This window comes from Schistocerca serialis, chromosome 8, assembly GCF_023864345.2.
Source record: "Schistocerca serialis cubense isolate TAMUIC-IGC-003099 chromosome 8, iqSchSeri2.2, whole genome shotgun sequence".
NCBI lineage: Eukaryota > Metazoa > Arthropoda > Insecta > Orthoptera > Acrididae > Schistocerca > Schistocerca serialis.
The window spans coordinates 164,631,734-164,655,310 of record NC_064645.1 but is presented as its reverse complement, the minus strand read 5'-3'; positions in this window follow the sequence as shown (position 1 = coordinate 164,655,310).

Genomic DNA, 23,577 nt, shown 5'->3' with positions numbered 1-23,577 from the left:
CATATTAACTATTACAAATACTCAAATATCAGTAAACCTATAATATTTATGGGTGTCCGTGCAAGCCACTACAAACAAATAAAACAATATTTAGGAGATGGGTGGGTAGGATTAGGAAAGGAAAACACACAAAACACACTCACTCATCTTTCATCCACATTAAGTACTACTGTGTAATTGAATAGTGTTAACTGTGTAAATGCAATTCTGTCAAAATTTGATGTTCATCATGTGTATCAAGTAGTAGTGGCAGCAATGTATAACAGTCAATAATAGTTAAGTCAACGTCATAGTCATCATGTCAAGACCAATGTTTGCCAAGCCAGATCAAAATGTACAGTTGCTGAACAACTGTCAGTGAGCCAAGATATGCAAATACTTCCTCTCTCCAAAACAAAAAAAAATGTACTGCTTATTGATTTAACAAGTGTGTGTAGACAATCTTCCTTCTACTTTAGTGTTCTAGTCTGCTATCTTCATCCTCCTTGTTCCATATAGACCAACAAAAAAAAATATGCACCTCATTTACTTTACCTCTTATACACCAAAACTCCAATAATCATCAGCATCATATAATCTCAATACTTCAATAATACCTCTTACGTCGATACATATAAACATTATCATTAATAGCATTTACCTTACCTCTTGTCCACCAAAACTCCAATAATCATCAACTTCACATAATCTCAATAATACTTCAATAATACCTCTTCAATACGTCGACACATATAAACCTTATCGCCAATATCATTTCACTTCCATAACAACTCTTTCCTCTAGTCAGTCTCCTCGAACAAGTACAGATAAAATCCTAATGCAAACCTCATCATCCTATACAATCCGAAGACACATTGTCAACACACAACCTCTGTGTAATCCATCTGACCCAAATCTTCTACTCATTATGAATCATAAACAAAAGTAATGCATACATGACCTCTAACAGACTTAGTTCGAATAACTGTCAGTAATTAAGTACGAATACGGGGTGTGAATGATCATAATATTTCACAGTGTGTACACCACTTCAAGAATTATGGCAAACAGAAGCAAACATGTGGAATATTTCTTGTGTCAAGTGTCACTTCCTATTTCAATTGCTCACGAAAAATGCAGTGTAATAACTGTCAATGGTCTAAACCCGGTTTTGGTATGTCATGTCGTTAGCTTCCTTCCTATTAGCCTAAATTTATACAGCTTCCATAAAACCTCCAGCTCATGTGACTTCTATGAAGTTTCTTGTACTAATGTCGTTCGTCGAATTATAGCAGTTCATTCTCCCATCTTAAAAATATAAGTCACTGAGCGTAAGCAAAACAAGCAATAGCGAGTAAATATACCAGTAGAGAACAGAATGTCAACAAGTGGATGCAGCACAATTCTTACAACGAGGCACTGCCAAGCGAACAATCTATAATTAATACAATAGTGTGACCTAAACTCTATGTTCATTCACAGTATATCAGCATTTCTATATACCAAATTAAAGAGTAGTTATGGCAACAAAACAGAAATGTGTAAATATGCAATCCATAAGCAAGGCAGCAAATATGTTATCTAACATAATAAACAGGTCATTAGCATCCTATCAGCATAAGCAAATAAATGTTCATATGTAATCTTAATAAGTAAACATGAAGGCGCAAGCAGATAAATCACAAAGTATAACTTACATACATAACCACATCAGCACAATTAATCAGGTGACAATTATAATTTAAAGAAATAAGCACAGCAGGCACATAATAAAAAAAATATGACATCAATGAAAAAGCATTGCAGCCAAGCGATGCATAATATATACAAATATCAACCCAGTTCATTAATAATCATTGTCAAAATCAGTTAACGTACGCAAGCACGTCGCTTCACAAGTAATTTCGTAGAACATGAAATTTAGCACAAAGTATGAATCACGTAATCGCGAGCAGCAAATTACGTCTAAAGTACGTACCTAAGTCGAAATATGTTACCTGAAAAATGAACTCAATTAATAGTTACCTTTTTAGTTTATTAGTTTCTTCTTGGAAATTACATTCTTTCTGAAATTTTTTTGATAGCAAGTCCTCTTAACGTCGGAGACACACAGAATTTACCTGAAGTTCTTAAATATTTTATAAAACCGTATCCTGAAAATTACTGAACGTTAATAACATAATTGATCAAGTCACTACAGCTTTATACTGAATTTAGTCGGAGAAATTAGACTGTGTATTTGTTTACGTCTGTCAGTGCATTCGCACTGAGCGCTCGATCAGCTGTAGGCGCGTGGCGTGGGAAGCAATTGTTTGCGGTCAACGACAGCCTTGTGCGGCGCGCAGACTTGACTGTTGCTTTGAGTATATGCCGCCGCCAAAACACAGCGCGGTATCCTTGTATTCTCTGCATGTTTACGCAAACTGTTGGTTTCTCGAAAGTATGTCATTCCACAAAAATTTTAACGTTTGATATATGATGTATTCCCTTAGAGCGTCGTGATTTAAGAGTTTCTACTTCAACAGTGTTGTCATGAATAATTTTGCGAATTCTATATGGACCGTTATAAAGCAGAAAAAATTTGCGACACAAGCCCTTTCCTTTGTAAGACAAACGGTCAGACTTAATTAACACTTTTTGGCCAACTGAAAAAGTTTTTAAACGACCAGGACGCTTAGCTGATTTCTCTCTTCTAGCAGCCGCAGGTTGCTTGGTTGGTTGGTTGTTGTGATGTTTAAGGGGGACTAAACAGCGAAGGTCATCAGTCCCCCATTCCAAAATCAGGCGAGCCGAAAATCTACGGAGCAGATAAAAACCAAAGGGGGAGGAGACGTCCCCCCAGGCGCTAAAAGAACACAAATGCAGCAACAAACACTACAGACAAGAACAGGACAGAGGAACACCAGGCAGAAAGAAACAGAAGAAAGGAGGATGGCCGGAGGCTGGTTGACTGACCATGAGAAAATAAAAGGAAAGAGTCAACCATCTGACGGCACACCAGAACAGCAACAGACACAAGGACAAAAGACACAGAAAGGGAAAGGCGCAGGACCTCCCTAAATCGAACCATAAAAACGACCACGACGGATAAAATGTAAAACATTGTCAGCCAAGGAGGCATCGTCGGATAAAACCAAAGCCAAAGTGCCCGGGAGATTAAAAGATTGCCGGAGTGAGCGCAGTCGAGGACACTCCAGCAAAATGTGGCCGACCGTCAGCCGGGAGCCACACCGACACAAGGGGGGATCCTTCTGACGCAACAGATGGCCGTGCATCAGGTATGTATGGCCGATGCGCAGCCGACACAGGACTACCGAGTCCCTGCGAGAAGCCCGCAGGGAGGAACGCCACACATCGGTCGTCTCCTTAACAGCCCGCAGCTTATTCGGGGATGTCAGGCCACGCCACTCATCAGCCCACACCCCAAGCACCTTACGGCGCAACACCAGCTGCAGGTCGTGAGCTGTGAGGCCAATCTCCAAAGCTGGGGTGTCGATCGCCCCTTTGGCCAGCCTGTCAACACGTTCGTTCCCCGGGATGCCAACATGACCTGGCGTCCAAACCAAGACCACCGAACGACCAGAACGGGCAATGGCGGAAACAAACTCCTGAATAGAGGACACGAGAGGAGAGGAGGGATAGCAGCGGTCGATGGCCTGAAGGCTGCTCAGGGAGTCACTGCAGATGACGACGAACCCACCTGAGCAGAAACGCATATGCTCAAGAGCGCGCAAGATTGCCACCAGCTCTGCAGTAAAAATACTGCAGCCAGCCGGCAAGGAGCGTTGCTCAACATGGGCAGCGTGAGCAAAAGCGTAGGCAGTGCGACCATCAACCAGGGAACCATCCGTGTAGACAGGCTCACAGCCCGGAAATGATTCGAGGAGCGCAAGAAAACGGCGACGGAGGGCCACAGGCGGAACCGAGTCCTTAGGTCCCTGTGCCAAATCCAGACGGACGGACGGCCGGGACAAACACCAGGGAGGCGTAGGTGTACGGACCCGGAAGGGAGGCAGAAGAGGGAATGACCCCAGTTCTGACAGCAGGGACTGGACACGGACAGCTACGGAAAGCCCAGACCTAGGTCGCCGTTCGGGCAGATGGAGGACCATAGCAGGGAAAAGCAGGCGACGATTGGGATGATCTGGCGAGCAATGAACGTTGACAGCATAGTCGGCGAGCAGACGATGGCGGCGAATCCGCAGCGGGGCAACCCCGGCCTCCACCAGTAGACTATCCACGGGGCTGGTGCGAAAAGCGCCAGTTGTAAGCCTAACCCCACAGTGGTGTATGGGGTCTAACAACTTCAACACTGAGGGGGACGCAGACCCATAGGCCAGGCTCCCATAATCAAGCCGGGACTGCACAAGGGCTCTGTACAACCGCAGCAGCATGCAGCGATCTGCACCCCAAGACGTGTGGCTAAGGCAGCGAAGGGCGTTGAGGTGCCTCCAGCATTTTTGCTTCAGCTGAGTAACATGAGGAACCCATGTGAGCTGGGCATCAAACACGAGTCCCAAGAAGCGGCAAGTGTCCACCACTTCAAGCAGGTGGCCGTCGAGGTAAAGTTCAGGATGAGGGTGGACCGTCCGACGCCTGCAGAAGTGCATAACTCGAGTCTTGGCAGCAGAGAACTGAAAACCATGAGTCAGAGCCCAAGATGCTGCCTTGCGAACGGCGACTTGCAGCCTGCATTCGGCGACTCCCGTAGTCGTGGAGCTAAATGAGATGCAGAAGTCGTCGGCATACAAAGAAGGAGACACCGACGACCCCACTGCTGCAGCCAGACCATTAATGGCCACTAAAAATAAGGAGACGCTCAACACCGAGCCCTGCGGGACCCCATTTTCCTGTATATAAGAGGAACTAGAGGTGGCACCGACTTGCACCCGGAAAGAGCGGTGCAATAAAAAGTTTTGAAGAAATGCAGGGAGCCGACCACGAAGACCCCACTCATGCAACGTGGCGAGGATGTGATGCCTCCATGTGGTGTCATACGCCTTCCGCAGATCGAAAAATACAGCAACGAGATGCTGACGTCGGGCAAAGGCCGTACGGACAGCAGATTCCAGCCGCACCAAATTGTCCGTGGCAGACCGGCCCCGACGGAAGCCACCCTGGGATGGAGCGAGGAGACCGCGCGACTCAAGGACCCAACACAAACGCCGCCCCACCATACGTTCGAGCAATTTGCACAAAACGTTTGTGAGGGTAATGGGACGATAGCTGTCCACCGCCAGTGGGTCCGCACCGGGCTTCAAGATGGGGACAATAACACCCTCTCGCCATTGCGACGGGAACACGCCTTCGCTCCAAATGCGATTAAATATCGCGAGAATGTGTCTCTGGCAGTCCCTGGAGAGATGCTTCAGCATCTGTGCGTGGATGCAGTCCGGTCCTGGTGCTGTATCAGGGCAATCGGCGAGGGCAGCGAGGAATACCCTCTCGCTGAAAGGAGCATTGTAAGTTTCAGAACGACGCGTGTGGAACGATAATGGCGTCTGCTCGGCCCGCTCCTTGAGAGAGCGAAAGGCCGGGGGATAAGTTGCAGTCGCAGAGCTCTTAGCGAAGTGCGCAGCAAGGTGTTCAGCAATGGCGGCAGCGTCCGTACACACAGCGCCGTCCAAAGAGATCCCAGGGACACCCGTAGGGGTCTGGTGTCCATAAATCCGCCGTATCCGGGACCACACGAGCGACGGGGAGACACGGGAGCCCAAGGAGGAAACATACCGCTCCCAGCACTCCTGCTTACGCCGTGCAATAAGACGACGGGCGAAGGCACGGAGCCTCTTAAAGGCGATGAGGGACTCCAGAGACGGGTGCCGCCTATGCCGCTGGAGAGCCCGCCGATGGTCGCGAATAGCCTCAGCAATCTCCGGCGACCACCAGGGTACAGCCTTCCTCTGAGGGAGGCCAGAAGATCGGGGGATGGCAGCCTCGGCCGCTGAAATGATGGATGTGGTTAAAACACGGACCACCTCGTCAATGTCACCCTGTGGGGGAGACTCAATGGCAGCAGCGGAAGTAAAAGCCGGCCAGTCAGCCCTGTGGAGAGCCCAGCGGGGCAAGCGCCCAGAAGAATGACACCGGGTCAGTGACAAATAGACGGGGAAATGGTCACTACCACACAGGTCAGGATGCGCTCTTCAGTGGAGGGATGGGACAAGTCCAGGGCTGCAAATAGAGAGATCGATGGCCGAGAACGAGCCATGGGCCACACTGAAATGCGTGGGAGCACCGGTGTTCAAGAGGCTAAGGTCGAGTTGAGCCAACACATGCTCCACGGCCCGACCGCGATCATCGGAGACAGTCCCACCCCATAGAGGGTTGTGGGCATTTAAATCTCCCAGAAGCAGCAAAGGTGGCGGGAGTTGAGCCAGCAGTGCAGCCAAGACATGTCGAGGGAGCTCCCCATCCGGAGGAATGTAAACAAAGCAAACAGTAATAGCCGGCGAGAGCTCAACCCTGGCAGCAACTGCCTCTAAAGGCGTCTGAAGGGGTACTGGCGAACTACAGACAGAGTGGTGAACAAAGAGGCAAACCCCACCTGACGCTCGATGACAGGCAGCACGGTTCTTATAGTATCCCTGATAACCGCGAAGGGCGGGGGTCCATAGTGCAGGAAACCAAGTTTCCTGGAGAGCAATGCAGAGAACAGGGGAATCACTCAGAAGCATTCGGAGCTCAGGCAGGTGGCGGAAATAACCGCCGCAGTTCCATTGGAGAATGGAAGCAGGAAGGGACTGGGAGGGCGTGAATGCGACTAAGAGGCAGACAGCGCTCCAGAGCCAACTGCCGCCACTGGGGGAGAGTCAGCTGAGTCCATAGGAGAGGCCCCCAAGGGTTCCGTGAGGGCGAGATCCGCGGCAGAGGCGAGGATTTCCACCTCATCCCCGGAGCCAGGACTATGTACAGCAGGCGGTGCTGAAACCGCCGGAACGTCCTTCTTCTTGGACACATTCCGTTCCTTCTTCTCGCGTCTGCCCTTAGGGTGAGAGGGCTGGGAGAGCTTCTCTGAAGGAGCGTCGGAGGCTGACAACGACGCAGAAGCCCTACGATCAGCAGGTGGCGGAACCTTCAGCCACTGGCTGACATCTGGCTGGGAAGGAGAAGAAACGGAGGAAGGGAGAGCCCCGAGGGACCCCTTCCGCGAGAGAGGAACCGACGGAGGCAACGCCGCCGGAGAAGGAGGGGGAGGAATCGAGCCTCCCAGTTGTGGAGCAGATGTCACTCCCGAAGTAAGCTTGGGGGGAGCGACAGAAGAGGGTTGGCCCCCAACTGCTAAGGGGGCAATAGAGGAAGGCTTGCCCCCAGGCACGAGGGGGGCAGACAGAGATACATGGCCCCGAGGGCCCACTGAAGGCGGCACAGATGAAGCGACAACCGTCGCTCGCGTGGGCGACGATAACGTGGCTGCAGCATAAGATGTTCGAAGGGAAGCAGGATACAACCTTTCATATTTCTGTTTAGCCTCTCGATAAGTAAGCCGGTCCAGGGTCTTAAATTCCATTATCTTCCGCTCCTTATGAAGAACGGGGCAATCCGGCGAGCATGGAGAGTGGTGCTCCCCACAGTTGACACATACAGGCGGGAGCGCACATGGAGAATCGGGATGAGAGGGGCGTCCGCAATCTCGACATGTAGCGCTGGATGGGCAATGGGAGGACATATGCCCAAACTTCCAGCACTGGAAGCACCGCATCGGGGGAGGGACGTATGGCTTCACGTCGCAACGGTAAACCATTACCTTGACCTTCTCGGGCAAGACATCACCCTCGAAGGCCAAGATAAAGGCACCGGTGGCCACCCTGTTTGTCTTGGGTCCTCGATGGACACGACGGACAAAATGCGCACCACGTCGTTCTAAATCGGCTCTCAGCTCGTCATCGGATTGTAATAAGAGGTCACGATGGTAAATAATCCGCTGGACCATATTTAAGCTACTGTGGGGAGTGACGGTAACAGGGACGTCACCCAGCTTATCACACAAGAGCAACGCTCGTGACTGGGCTGGGGAGGACGTCTTGAGGAGGATGGACCCATTCCTCATTTTTGACAACCCTGCCACTTCCCCAAACTTATCCTCCAGGTTTTCCACAAAAAACATAGGCTTCGTCGGAAGAAAGGAGTCACCATCAGTCCTGCTGCAGACAAGGTATTGCGGTACATAAGGCTCCCGCTTGGCACTAGACCGGCATCCCTCCCATGGCGCAGCCAACGAGAGGAACGTCTGAGGGTCATATTGCGCAGCATCGAAGTCGACTCTACCTCGCTTAGAGACGCTGGTGGCCGTGCGACCACCAGCTTGGTGTGATTTATTGCGCTTCATTGCGCCACATCCGCCCAGATGCCACCTACTCCGAACGAGGGCTCTCCCCAAGGGCGCCACCCAGCCAAAGCAATGGGTACCTGGCCGATATCCCGTTGCCCGGAGTCCCCGTGCCCCAGACAAGATGGGCACATACTCCTTGGCATGCATGGGGAGGAAACAGCTCTGGCATCTGTAGTGCAATCCCTGCGTGGTCAGGGGGCTACCACCAAGAGGGTACATGACGACCCCACCACAATGGACTGGCTACCGTGCTGGATTTTAGGTGTTTAAAGGGTCCACAGTTGTCGTAGGCGCTAAGAAGAAGAGTGCGCACAAGGCGAGAAGGAGACAACCCAGAAGATATTGGGCGTAGTCCCCCCCACACAACAATAGGTAACATGCAAGATGGTGGAGCATGATGGACCAATACAAAAACACCACGTAAGGTGTCCTTCCCCAAATGGCACGCACTGACGACGGAAATTTGGAAGAAAAAAGGAGGTCAAACCCAAGAGGGGACCATCACAGAAGGCCGAAACGTTTGAGACTCCTTTTAGTCGCCTCTTACGACAGGCAGGAATACCGCGGGCCTATTCTTACCCCCGAACCCGCAGGGGGATAGCAGCCGCAGATGCAATATTTTGTAGAGCCAGGTTGACAACTTCAGAATGCCGCAGTTTCCGTGAAGGCGGAAAAGGAACGATTTCAGATATGCGATTTATCGGTGCTTTGTTTTTTAATATCAGTATAGGCGGTAAAGAAGTTGAATCATTAGGAAGTTCATTCAGAATGTTTTGAAAAATATGAAGATACTGATCCCAAGTTCTGTGATTCTGATGACAATAAAGACGACACAATTTATTGATTTCCTTCATCCATCTCTCTGAAGTGTTAGATTGAGGGTGAAAAAGTGAAATGAAAATTGGTTTAATTTTACGATGCCGTAGAGTATGAAGCCAAATTTTAGAACGAAACTGTGATCCATTATCTGATATAACTTTATCAACATGACCAACTTCTTTAAGAAAATGGTTGATGAAAGCGTTAGATACTGAACGAGCTGTTGCTTTGAGTAAAGGTGTAAAACACACATATTTTGATGTCAACTCCACTGCTACGAAAACTTACGCAAAACCATTAGTAGAACGAACCACTGGACCGAACAAATCGACTGCAGCCATGTCCTTTAATTTCGCTGGAATGATAGGAAACAACGGTGCTCTGTGAGAAATTGTTGGCGGCTTAGCCTTTTGACATAATTTGCATTTGGCCAGAACAGATCGAATACGTTTTTCCATATTACTGAAGTAGCAATTTTCCCGTAATTTATGAAAACATTTTCTGGGACCAAAGTGTGCAAAACTGAAATGAGTCTACCAAATCAGCTTATTAACCCACTCATCAGGAATACAAACTAACCAAACAGAGTTGTCGACCGATTGTCGTTTAAAAAGAACTTTTCAGATAGATCACAAAAACGATGTGTGGCCAAATTGTCCAATCTAACAAAGAGTCTATGAAAATTACAGACACCAAGGAAACTACGAACATCATGTTTTGTGGTAGGAACAGCATAATTACGAATAGCGTCTAATTTCTTTGGATCAGGAAGAATACCTTCTGTAGAAATAATGTGACCGAGAAATTTCCCTTGAGAACGACCAAGTTCAGATTTTTCTAAGTTCACAGTAATGCCAACTCGTGCAAAAATATGTAATAATGAATCCAAAATTTTGTTGTGTTCACTCCAAGAATGTTTAGCAATAAGAATGTCGTCAACATATGAAGTAATATTGTCACGCAGATAAACAGGTAAAATTTCATTTAAGCTACGAATGAATGCTGCTGAAGATACAGTAAGTCCAAACGGTAATTTTCGAAATCTCCTTTGGGTAAAATCGTCATATCCGGTTATTGTTTACTTACTCTCTAGATAGATTGATAGTCGAAGAGTTGTTTTGACAGATGCAAAGAATAGTAAAATAGTAGGCAGCGGTGCAGAAAACTAAAAGGGAAATAGCACCACTACAGCTCGGGACCCTGTGCACGCTACGGCACATATTCACTTAGTGTAGCGAATCCCCTGAGGGCTTAAATAGCAGCACATAAATTCCAGTTTGTGACTTGGTGGCCAATTTGGTGGAAGTGCGTACATAAATTGATCTAACCTTGAACATGGATGTATGTCATTCTTAGAATTGCGAAAGATCTTGAATTTCCGAACAGTTAAAAAGTGTTTATAGTCAAAGTTTTCGCCTCGTGGCGACAAAGACCTACCGCGTCTGTCCCAGTCACAATGACGATTATTGCTAAATTCACGCGCCTGGCGCTCTCTTGTTGCATCCCGTAAATGAAACAAATTATTTTCTTCAAAGCCCTCTGCTATCTGTGATTCTAAATTTCTTCTGCTATCTTTTCCTACGATTTCGCCTTCAATTTGCTTAACTTGCTTTCGTAATGCCTCAACTTCCCTTTTAACGCGTTCATTAAATTTTCCCTGATTTTCAACATGTTTATTTATGTTCTGATACTCTTCGGTTTCTGCAAATGGCAATGGAGCTGTATCATCCGAATCTCTGTCCCTATGAAAACTAAGATTTGTCAATTTATCTGAAATCTCCTCAACTCTTTCCGATAAATCACCTATTTGTTCTTTCTGTTTATTTACGTCTTCCGTAAGTGTCGCGACTCGGGTTTCAGTATTAACACATTTAGTAGTTAACTGTTCATACTGTTGTGTTAGGTTATTTAATCTGTCATTTGGTACGGATTCCTCGATTCTCTCAAATATTTCTTCCTTATCTTTTGCACGTTGTAAATTTAACTCTGATATTTTCTGTACTATCACGCGATCTCTTTCTTCCTGTTCTCTATGCTGTTCCCTTTGTCTAATCTCTACTGCAACTAATCTATTATTGTGAGCATTCAAAATCGGTTGTACTTCTTCTCTGATTTCTTTCTTTAATTCATCTTTCATATTTTTGAAACATGTCCCTATTCGTGAATCTAACCGTGTTTCCAAAGTTCCCATCTCTGTTTTAAATTCAGATCCTAACCGAGTTCCCATCCATGTTTCCATTGTTCCCATTTGTGAGTCTAACCGTGTTGCCAAAATTCCCATCTGTGTTTTTAATTCAGATCGTAACTGTGATCCCAAATTTAATATTGCACTCATCAACTGCTCCGTACTAACTTGTTCGAAATTCTTTTCGCCCCTAACATTTCCCGCAAAACCAGTTTCCTTCGTCATAGCTGTAAAGCTATCTGTGTTCGATACTATTCCAGAATCTTCTGTCGTTAATCTCGTATTCTGTGAATTTTCTGATTGAGAAAAATTTTGAAATGGTTCCGGACTATCTTCCCGACTTATTAAATTGTTTTCCACTTCATTATTCATCATACTGTTGTTCTGTGTTGGCGAGTTCGCCATGTCAACAATTTCGTCATTCTCACTATTCATCATTTTCGCCTTTTTCATCGATCGCGTAATCATTAACAAAACATACAAAACTCGTCACAATACGAAAATTACAGAGAATATAACACGTTATCACCAACAATACCATTCACACGATATGCTTCCCACAAACACGATTAACGAACAACTGAAATAATTGCACTAAATTATGAAACCCGTAGACAAGACAACAAAAAATTAATTTTGAAAAATACCATTAGAAGAATGCCAATTACCAAATCTACACATGCAATATAGACTACAATTACTAAACTACAAATTACTACAACAATACTACTGTCTACTATTTTTACAGTCAGAAGATTCCAAGGGACGATCCGAAGCAGCGGTCGCCACGTGCATGGGGGCTTTATTAAATATATTGAAAATAATTTTTATTTTTCGTTCGTAGCTGTATGTCCGATTACGCTGTGTCTCGTAAACGGTTGGCCCTGACTAGTTTTTGCACGCAATCTGACTGCATAGAACAACAACAAAGAATGAAATGAAAATTTCAGTTAATACAATTAATTAATTAAGTCCCCAGCAACTATAAAACCTACGAAGCCAACAAAGCACAAGTGTAGCTGTTCTGTGTGTGGAAGTGTGACTCAACGTACACACCTGGCACGGTTCTTCTTCAACAAGACAAGAAATTTTAAATACCATTTATACTGACGTGATAAAAAAAATTAGAAATACTATAATTGCGCAAGAAAACCAGAATTACACTCTAATACAAGAACACACGCCAGATGCTTTGTTGACTGAACCTGTAATGACGCATTATTCAGGACACTGAAATAATGAGAGAGAAAAGAAAATTTTTTTTACCTTCATTTATATTGATGAAAAGCACTCTAATCATTACAATATATCACCATACCCAGTCGCTACTACCACATCTCAACAAGAACTGAGTACTGCCGCATCTCGACAAGCACTCTTCACTACGACATCTCAGCAAGCACACTCTGCTACGAGTTCTCAACAAGCACTGACTACTACAAGTTCTCCCCAAGCACTGCCAGTGGAGGCGGCTGAATAATACTCTTTGGCGCAATCTCTGGCGCTGTGGCTCAGTGTAGCCACCTTTCAATGTCACCAAGATACATACAAGAAAACTGCATACAAAATGAGGTACACAGAGAAAATTAAATTCTATTGAATGAAGAGGACAAGGAGAAGGCATTAGAGACCATTAAGGAAATTCCAGGGGCTAATGACTTCCCCAGCGCAATGATAAACAATACGCAGAAACAAATAGCAAAAGAGAAAAAAAATTCCTAGCTATTTAGAAGGAATCAGTACTAGAATCAGGTGTATGGCCAACTCACCTTATGTAGGCGACATTTTTTCAAAACGTAGCAAACCTACTTACGTCACATAAATTGGAAGCTGCTTTTGCGATAAACAAGAAACTACAAAAAAATTGGTCCACACTTTACACAATAAAAAAGGTAAATGTCAGATTCAGGAATGTACAAAAACACACGCAAAACAAAATAGGCTATTAAGTAGGAGAGACTGGCAGGAATTTTCATAGAAGGTAGAAGAAGATCTTAAGATACTCCTCCACTTCTAGAAAACGCATTCAATGAATTTAATGGAGGAGCTGGATATATTCGTATACCATGAAAAACAAGAGGGAATAAGTTGTCAAAGACAAGTTAGGTAGAGAATTAGTCAATTTTTTGCATATGTTTGTCCTGTACGTAATAACTCCAGTAAATTCCATAAATATATCCATTTCATAGCAGTCTTTACTCAGCATTTGCAACAAAATGGAACATAGAGCTTAATCGATAATTTAGAAGCTATTAATATTAATGCTAAATAAATTTATGGTTGACAACTTTGCGTAAATAATATACGGTAGTTCACAGAAATTGTAGCACCTCTGACTGTATCCAAATTCTTTGTGAAAAAATACTGTGTACTATCTCTGTAACATACTCTGATTTCAAAAACAAACAGTGTGAATGATGATTTGCGTGTGTGCAGTCTTATGGATAGTGAAGGAGTCACAGTACATGTAAGTAAACAGTCAAAAATACTATTTCTAATATTAGCATGTATAAAAAACAACACATCATTTATTTTGACCGATTTTTCGATTCCAATATAAATTCAAAAGAATGATTGTAGTGCAAGAGACGCACAAAAACACACATGAAAACATTACACAAAACAGTTATGTAAAAAAATGCACGTGAAAATGAGAATCAATTCTCGACAGATATCGTGTGAAACATATGCACTCTTGAGTGTTCTGTTATTTGAATCATTAAAATGAATGGCTTGCCTCACTCCTTTGAAAGAACTTTCCGTCACTAGTTACAGTCATCCAATACTTAGAGTCGTTCGTAACCACTCACAAAATGCTTTATACAATGGATAATCTGATGATATGTCTGGTATACCAGCCCAACAATTTGGACAGCCGGCCGGAATGCATGAACGTACACCACGTCCGCTAGGCGGGGCCCCTATAACCTGCGAGTGCAGCTATCGCCGCCACAGTGCTGTGCGCGAGCCACTCAGCCTGTCGGTACTCACGGGAACCCTTTAAAGCCGGAAGCACAGGGGCTCAGAAGTTTTGAATCATATGAAAGCCGCAGCAGACCCTCCATCTGCCGTAGGTGTCAACGTTTGCGACACATCGGCAATTACTGCTCACTGCCTTTTCGGTGTGTCAAGTGTGCCAGCTCGCATGCGTCAGAGGGCTGCAAACTCCCTGCCTCAGAGAAACGCACGTGTGCCCGCTGTTTGGGCACCTCTCACAATCCCCACCATCTGGTTTCCGGAAGGGTTGTCCTATATAACAGAAGGCTATGAAGTCTTCCCGCCCTCCAGGAAGGAAATCAAGATCAGCCATCCCTCCCCCCCCCCCCCAATCTTTGATCGCATCCATTTCTCCGTCTTAAGGGGTAAACCAGACGACTATCCCACCACAGATGCTCAGGGCCTGACGGATCGGCGACACAGGAGCCCCTCCAGCTCCATCCCCTATGACCACATTCGCTACTGCAGCTCAGTCTCTTCCTGCTCATCCGTCTTCTGTGACGAGTACCAACGCCCACCAAACTCAAAGACTGACTGCAACCTCCTCAAGCCCACCTGTTGAAGTGCCATAGCCCTCCATCGCGGCACCTTCTGCACTAGTCACCACGCCCACCCCTACCCGCTGCAAGGTCAAGCAGCCCACCTGGGATATTCCCCCAGTGCTGGAGATAGATGTTTCTTTCCAGGATGTCTTGAGAGAGGTCGTTCAGGTCATCTCTTTGTTAACGAAGTCCCACGTCAGGGCTGTCGCTCGTGAAACAGCTCGAAAGATCAATCGGTCAGAGGTTATCGCCTTTGTTGGTGGGCTCAGTTAGATTTTGTCATAATGGCGAATCGCCCACCGCACAACCATCAGCCCCTCGCGATCTAGTTGTCTGTATTTTTAATGCTAATGGCATTAAATTTATGAAGACTGAACTGAACACCTTCCTCTACGACCATGTGGACATTTTACTTGTCTCCGAAACCCACCTGAAACCTGCGGACGATTTTCGTCTCTGCAACATGGTTTCCTATCGCCAAGGTGGGGTCAGTAATGTGCTACATAAGATACATCCATAATCAAGAGGCTCTCCAACCGCTAGAACATATAGAGGCTAAAGCGATCACTGTTTCTATCTGACTTGGTGCTATTACTTTTGCCGTGGCGTATTTGAGCGCTAACCTTCTTGAAGTGGACTACTGTACCTTGACATCATTTCACAAACTCTTATTGGGGCAGACCTCAACACCAAGCATCTGGCTTGACACTCTCACACTGTTAATCCCAAGGGCAGACTCCTACTTAACCTGGAAGATCCTCTGGCACTGTCAGTCTATGGCCCACACACTCCCATCCATATGCCTGTCTGCTCCAGGCTACCAGCCTGACGTTCTGGATGCGGCCATTTTCAAGAATATTCCGGCGCATTTTTGATTGGAAACACTGTTTGAACTGGCCTCTGACCACGATCCTGTGCTCCTGCACTTTACCGACGTCGCTCTGTCTTTAGACGTGCATTCTACCTTGACTATTACGAATTAAGACAAATTTTTCGTGATCCTCAACAACACCACTCAGCAACACCTCGACCGGACACTGCCTGTCAATCTGGTTAGTGCTGTTGATTACCTCACCATGAAAATCCAGAAGGCGATGAAAGCCTCTACTTCCATTGTCCCAAGGGCTTTAACCCCACTGGATGACTTGCCTCCCCTACTGTGCAAAATCAAAATCTAGAAGAACCGCTACTGCAGACAGTGGAAGCAGTTTCGTGGTCCTCGGGATAAGCATCGCATGAAGCCTCTCCAACATGAATTCTGACACTACCTCGCTGATTGGAAAATGCAACAATGGGAGACAAGATGTCCGCCTTTCTCCTCCAACATAAATCAGAATGGGCTGCTGTCCGAGACCTATGGCGCTCCGCAGTGAAGGCCAACACTTATAATGCCCTTTGTGTGGCAGAAACTCTGGCCGATGCATTTGAGGCCCAGAACCAGTTGTTCATCCAGGACCTTACACCTGATGAACTCTAGGATGAACGCGATACTCTGGCGGCCATTGCCGCTATCAGACAAAGACCACCTCTGACTCTCCTGCTCCTTACGTCCCAAGTGGAAATCCAACATATCCTCTGGCGGAAGCCTGGGCAGTCGGCTCCAGGTTTGGATGGCAACTTAAATGAAAACCTGTGTCAGCTCCCATGCAAACCAGTGGTCTTATTTACCAGCATCCTGAACCGCTGTCTCATGACTGGCATTTTACCCCCACAGCAGGCCAAACTGATTACTCTCCCCAATCCCTCGAAGGATCATGCAGTCCCTACTAACAACAGGCCCATTAGCCTTCTGAATACCATTGAAAGTTATGTAAATAAATACTGAAGTACTCTGTTTCTGATTGTCAGCCAGCACTGTGACAATAAATGAACTGTCGTAATGAAACTTGAACTGTCGTAATGCGAAAGACTAGCTGCACTGTAAAAGTAATTAATTGCCTTACGTTAGCAATCTGACTGCAAGAATTTTGAACAGTAAAAACTGCCTGAGTAATTAACATGGATACGAAACCTAGAATAATTGGCTTTGCAAAAAAACTGTCTCCGAATAACGTAACTTGCTCCTGATTGAATAATTATACTAATATCTAGGCTATCTCTGCAGAGATTCAGATACCAAAAAAGTCAGATACCGAAATTATTTATAACACCTATCATTACCCAAATATAAGTGCAAGTCCAAAGTTATAAGATAAGAAAAGACAAATAGTGCATTGAGAATGGCTAGTTTCTAGCTGAGATCTAGATCTGCCAATAAAAATTTCAAAGGACGATTGATAGCTGAAATCTATTATTAAAAAAAGACAAATAGGCTGTAGTGATATCAGTCTGATAGTAATCCGGATCACAGTGTAAGTGAGTTGTCTGAAAATCTGTGTGAGTGTGTCCTATTCGTGAAATTCTTTGACATTCGTAATATGATGTAAATCCATACTACGTTTGGTTCTCAAACTTTCCACCTCCGAAGCCTTTGGATGACAAATACGACGAATTCTGTATGGCCCTTTACAGCAAAGAAAGAATTGGCTAAACAAGCGCTTTCCTTTATGAGACAATCTGAGTGATCTGATGAATACTTTTTGACCTACCTGAAATGTTCGTTTCCTTCCTCAAGGCTGCTGGCGCTGAATCCTGTTTTCTGCAACTCGTTTGAGGTTGCTTAAAGCTATTTCCACAATTTGATGGTGATGTAAGCAACGTGATTTAGGTATCGGTATAAGTTCTCCGATTCTGTCAGGTGGCAGTTTGTTTTTCAGTAGAAGGTACAGAGGAAGTGAGGTAGAAGCGTTGGGAATAGAGCTGATAACATCCTGAAATGTGTAGAAGTATTTGTCCCTATCTCTGTGTTTCTTGTGACAATACGATCTGCATAGTTTACCTATCTCTTTCATAATGCGTTCAGCTGGATTTGAAGAAGCATGATGATGGGAAATGTAAATGGGTCTGACTTTCCTGCTCGAATAAATGCGAGTCCAGTAACGTCAGCTAAATTGTGGACGGTTGTCTGGAATGACCTTGTCAACGTGACCAACTTCTGACACAGTTTCACCAGTAGCTTCACTCAAAGGTGTGAATGAAACAAATTTCAACGTGAGCTCTGCCGCTACGAAAATATAAGAGAAACCTTGTCTGCTGGTATAAATCAACGGCTACTAGATGACGTAATTTCAAAGGAATGGAAATGATCGGACACAATTGAGCATAATTTTGGCATGGCTTTCTGGCATAATTTGCACTTCATAAGAACGCGACGAATGCGTTGCTCCATATTAAAGAAATAAGACGTTTGACGAAGAATGAAAAAGCAATTGCGGGCTCCATCATGAGCGTAACTGAGATGTATGTACCAGATAAGTTTGGTAACTGGAAGCTCGGGAGTGCTGACACGCCAGGTAGAACTGCCAGGTGTTAGCCGATTATAGAAGATGTTGTTCCGAACGAGATAGCAGAGTCTCATAGAAGGTTTGGTTTCGTCGTGCCATTGCCGTTTGATGTCTGTACAGATCTGATCCTTGTCTTGCTCTTTGGCAATGTCGGTCATCGCCGAAGAAATGAAGTTACCTGTTGAATGTATAACACGCTGAAATTGGCGTGACAAAATTATGTTGAAGAACCAGATGGAGTATTACCAAGTGAGCGAGATAATGCACCAGCGACAATATTTTCAACACCGGGTATATAGATTATCGGAAAGCGAAATTCTTGCAATACATAGCCCAACGAAGTAAACGCTCATGAGGAAGTTTTGCTGACATAAGAAATTGCAACGCTCTGTGATCAGCATAAATCTTGGTATGTCTGCCAAATAACAAGTGTCGGAATTTGTAAAAGGCCCACACGACTGCTAAACATTCAAGTTCTGTTATAGAATAGTTACGTTCAGCTGGATACAAAACCTGGCTGGCGAAAGCAATGCTGTTTTTGACAAAAATGTCGCCTTCTTCGATCTCTTGAAGCAGATACACACCAATGGCCATTTTACAACCGTCAGTAGGCAAACAGAAGTCATGTGAAGATCAGGATCAGAAAGTAGAGCAGCGTTCAATGAGGCTTGTTTTTAACCGACAAATTATTGTTGAGCTTGCTCAACCCAGAACCAGTTGGAGTTTTTGCCGCTACGTTGGCGCAAACGTGGGGTACCGAGAGCCTTGTAGTGCAGAAAACGACGGAAAAAATTTACCAAACCGAGAAAACTTCTTAATTGACGTGATGTCACGGACAGCTTGCAACTCATATGGGTCTGGTTCAATGCCAGGAACAGATATGACGTGATCTAAAAATTTGATGTTAGATTTGCCGAAATCAGGTTTACTCAGGTTGACTGTAACACCGTGGTCAGAAAAGACTCGTAATAAAGAATGCAAGGTATCATTGTGCTCATACCAGGTCTCTTTGGATGTGAGAATATCATCGACATAAGTAGTAATCTTATTTTTCAAAGGCTGTGGTAAAATACAATTTAACCCTCTGATGAATGCTGAGGACGAAAGGTTTAACCCAAAAGGAAGTTTCGGAACTGATAGCATATGCCAAAACAGAGAAAGGCCGTATATTTGCAGCAATTAGGGTGCAATTCAATCTGCCAGAAACTATGTCTTAAATCAAGAGAGGCGAAAACTGTGGCTCCATGAAATTTCTGAAGAATCTCTTACAAGTTCTGCGGTCTATCGGGTTCCGGAATAATAATGTTGTTAATTTGTCTATAATCGAGAACAAGTCTCAGTGAACCAACTTTCTATCGCACAATATGAAGCTGACTGCTTGGGCTGGCTTCCGGCTCAATAATACCTTGTTAAAGCAAGGAATTAATTTTTTTCTTTAACTGTCGATAGACAAAAGGAATAGTGTAGTATCGTCCAACAAAAGTATTGTGAGGCTTAACTTGAAATTCATAAAGAAAACCACGAATAGTGCCCGGTATATTATCAAAAACCTAAGCATGAGTTTGTAAGATTTCCCGTAATTGTTGTTTATGAAAATCAGAGGTGACATTACAGTTTTCAACTTTGCTCTGAATCGTGTCGAAAATGCAAATCACTGTGCTGTCAACGTTGCGCTCACAGTACGAGTCAGCAAAATTAAATTGTGTAGTGTACCAGTCGATATTTCTATTTGAAGAAAGAAAATGGAGGCGATTGATATCTTGTTCCTCGCTAGAGAGCACTCCGTCTTCTGGCCGCAAGTGGCCCAATGGGACCATCCGACCGCCGTGTCATCCTCAGCTGACGGTGTGGATAGGAGGGCCGTGAGGTCAACACACCGCTCTCCCGGTCGTGTTGATGGTTTTCTTTGACCGGAGCCGCCACTATTCGGTCGAGTAGCTCCTCCATTGGCATCACGAGGCTGGGTGCACCCCGAAAAATGGCAACAGCTCATGTTGGCCCGGACGGTCACCCACCCACGTACCAGCCACGCCCGTCAGCGCTAAAATTGGGTGATCTGAGGGGAACCGGTGTATCCACTGCGGCAAGGCCGTTGTGTCGTTAGAGAGGCTCTGATCAAAATTTAAAGATATCATATTGTCGTCATTTTGTAATGTAATACAAGAGTTGTTAAAAACCAGCACTGCTTTATGTCTGTTTAAGAAACCGATGCCCCGAATGACTTCAGTTGTTAATGATGGAACGGTAATAAAGTTGGCGAAAAGTGTGTCACCTTGAGTAGGGAATTGTAAATGAGTTTGAGATTTAACTTCAACGTTTTTAACAGATACTGCACAATTTATTTTGATTTTATTAAGAGCCAACGTCGGACAAGAATTATCAGAATTGCGGCCGCTGAATGCTGTAACGGTAGAACCAGAATCCAGAACTGCATTTAATACGTGTTTGCCAACTTGAATGGTAATAACAGGTGATAAAAATGTCTCAGAGGCAGTAAAGCCTTGACGTTTTCTGAGCGGATCATTTGCTCTATAATGTGTACAGAATGCGATGTACCCTGTGTTGGAGCTCCTAGTAGGGTAGTTGTTGCGTGGCGTCTGCACCGGTGCGTAGGAAGGTGCGACTTCAATGATTTGAACAGTGCGCTGGAGCCCTTAATGATTTTCATTACCTTGACGCAGATCAAAACGTGAGTCTGGTTCATTTAAGCATAAAGGCTGGTTGTTATTAAAGTGCTCTTTATTCCTGAAATTATGATTAAAATTTCTGTTTCCCTGCTTATTCACATTGAGACCTTGAAAATGCTGGGCATTGCCATAAGAGTTATGGTGGCGCAGCTGTTTTCTGTAGTTATGGAAAGTGTTCCTGTGTACAAAATTATTACCAGAATCATTTTGCGAGAATGATTGCAGTTGTGACAGCTGTTGCGGCAAAGGCTGATTTATGTGTTGTCCCGAACTACCATATCGCTGACTAGACTGTTGAACATAGTGATTCTGCTGTTGGTAGTTATTAGGAAGACTTTGGTTCTGCTGAAAATGTCGTTGCTGATTACAATTAGAATTGTAGATGTGGTCAAAATTTCGGTGACGTCTTTCATTCCCAAAATTGTTACTTTTATTGTGATTGAAAAACGTACCAGAATGACCACCGTTGTGTTTGTAGCGAAAATTGCGGTCGTTGTTAGAAAAGTTATTATTATTCTTCAGCTTGAGAAAACATCTCATCAGTTTCAAGTTATTGTAAAACGTTACGAAAAGCATGTATGTCAGATATTTGTTGACCTGCTCTTAACGCACATTTCAAATTTCCTGGAAATTTTGAAATACAAAGGTGGATCAAACCTGACGGTCTGAATGGCTCAAGTAAATGCTGGTTTTGTTGTACCATGTATTCAAAGTATTGTGTTAACGTTACAAAATTCGAGTTGTTGAAGTTCGGTAAATTTGTCAATTTGTCTTTTACAGCACGCTTTGTCGTCTCAGATCAGTACGCTGAAAAAGATTGGCGTGCAATAGGTCGCATTCTCTTCGACGGTTCCCCTTCCAAAAAGCTACAAATAAATTCTAATTTATGAGAGACAGGCCAGTTTGGTGGCAAAGAAAAGATAAATTGCTGATCCAGTTCAGCTCAGGGGATGTAGACAATTAGGACCATTACGAAATACTTTGAATTTTCTGACAGATAAAAAATGCTTGTCGTGCAAACCATGGGTTCTAAAATTGTCGAAAGAATGCCGTCTGTTGAAAAAGGTGCAAGAGTTGTCATGTAATTATAAAGCGCCTCTTTCTCTGACCGATTCAGTCAGCTGCGGTTACGTAGAATGTTCTATATTCTGATCGATACAATGCGTGGCAAAGTTGTGTGAGCAGTCCTGAGAAAAGGTATCGTTCTTATTGTCAGACAAGCGAGCATTAAGTTTATTAAATTCCTGTTTGATTTGACGATTAATTTGCATCTGTCCCTGCCGAAAGCTTTCAAGTGACTGGAATTCTTCAGTGTCACTGAAGTGTACCGGTTGTGTACCGTCAGAGTGATTATCATAATTTAAATTTAACTGTTTTACATTGTCGGCGAGTTCATCACTTTCAGCTTTGAGATTGTCGTATTGTTCGTGAATTTTTGTAGTATCATATTTAAAGTGACTGTGACTGTACTACGCGTTTTCTTTTGCAGAGTAACAACAGTTTCATTGGGTATCGACTTTCTGATTCTAGCAATAAGTAGGGCTTTGTCTTGCCGCTGAGTTCCAGAAATGGTATTAAGTTGTTCATCAAATGGTTCAAATGGCTCTGAGCACTATGGGACTTAACTGCTGTGGTCATCAGTCCCCTAGAACTTAGAGCTACTTAAACCCAACTAACCTAAGGACGTCACAAACACCCATGCCCGATGCAGGATTCGAACCTGCGACCGCAGCGGCCGCGCGGTTCCAGACTGTAGCGCCTAGAACTGCTCAGCCACTCCGGCCGGCAGTTGTTCGTCAACGGCTGCTTCTCTGTTTCACACACGTTGATTAAGGTTGTCATGAGCTGTCGTTAGTTCGCTTAAACGAGATGTGACATTGGTAACCTCTGTTGTAATATCATTTATACTGTCTGTTTAAGTTTTGAGGCTCTCTTGTAATTCGCCAGAGAGTGCTTCCTGATTGTCACGGAACGCATTTACAGTTTTTTTGCTCTTTGAATTTGTAATCAAGCTCTTCCAGATGAGTAGCCTGTGCACCGAAACGTTCTGTAAGAGATTCATGAGTTTTAGTACATTTATCATTAAGATCTAGAAACTGCTTTGTAAGAGACTCGTTACTGTTTTTAAGGTCATCAAACGAATGGAATTGTTCTTCAGTCTTTCTTTAAGTTGCTCAGCAAAACGAGTGGATCGTTCCTCAAAAGCAATGGATTGATCATCAAAACGTTTTGTAAGTGTGTTGCTTTCTTCGAGTTGCTCTGCAAAACGAGTGGATTGTTCTTGAAAACGTTCGTTATCCTGTTTTTGCATTTCATCTAAGAACTGAAACGATAGATCGAACTGAGCTTGCTGCGAGAAATTCATATTATCTGTAGTCAAATGAAGCTGTTGCGTGACAGTTGTGTCGGAAAAATTCTGTAAAGGCTGGGTATCGGATTTTGACAAAGGAAGTGAATCTTACATAGTTAAGTGTGTGATATTACTATTCTCAGAAAATAAAATCTCAGTATTACGAGAAATATTAATATCGGAATGTTGAGGTCAGAAACGTCTACAATGTTCATGCACTGACTGTCCGGTTGCAAAAACACACCATCTTCCTTTATTACGTCATAAATATGGTTAGTACTATAATCCGTACATCATAAGAAT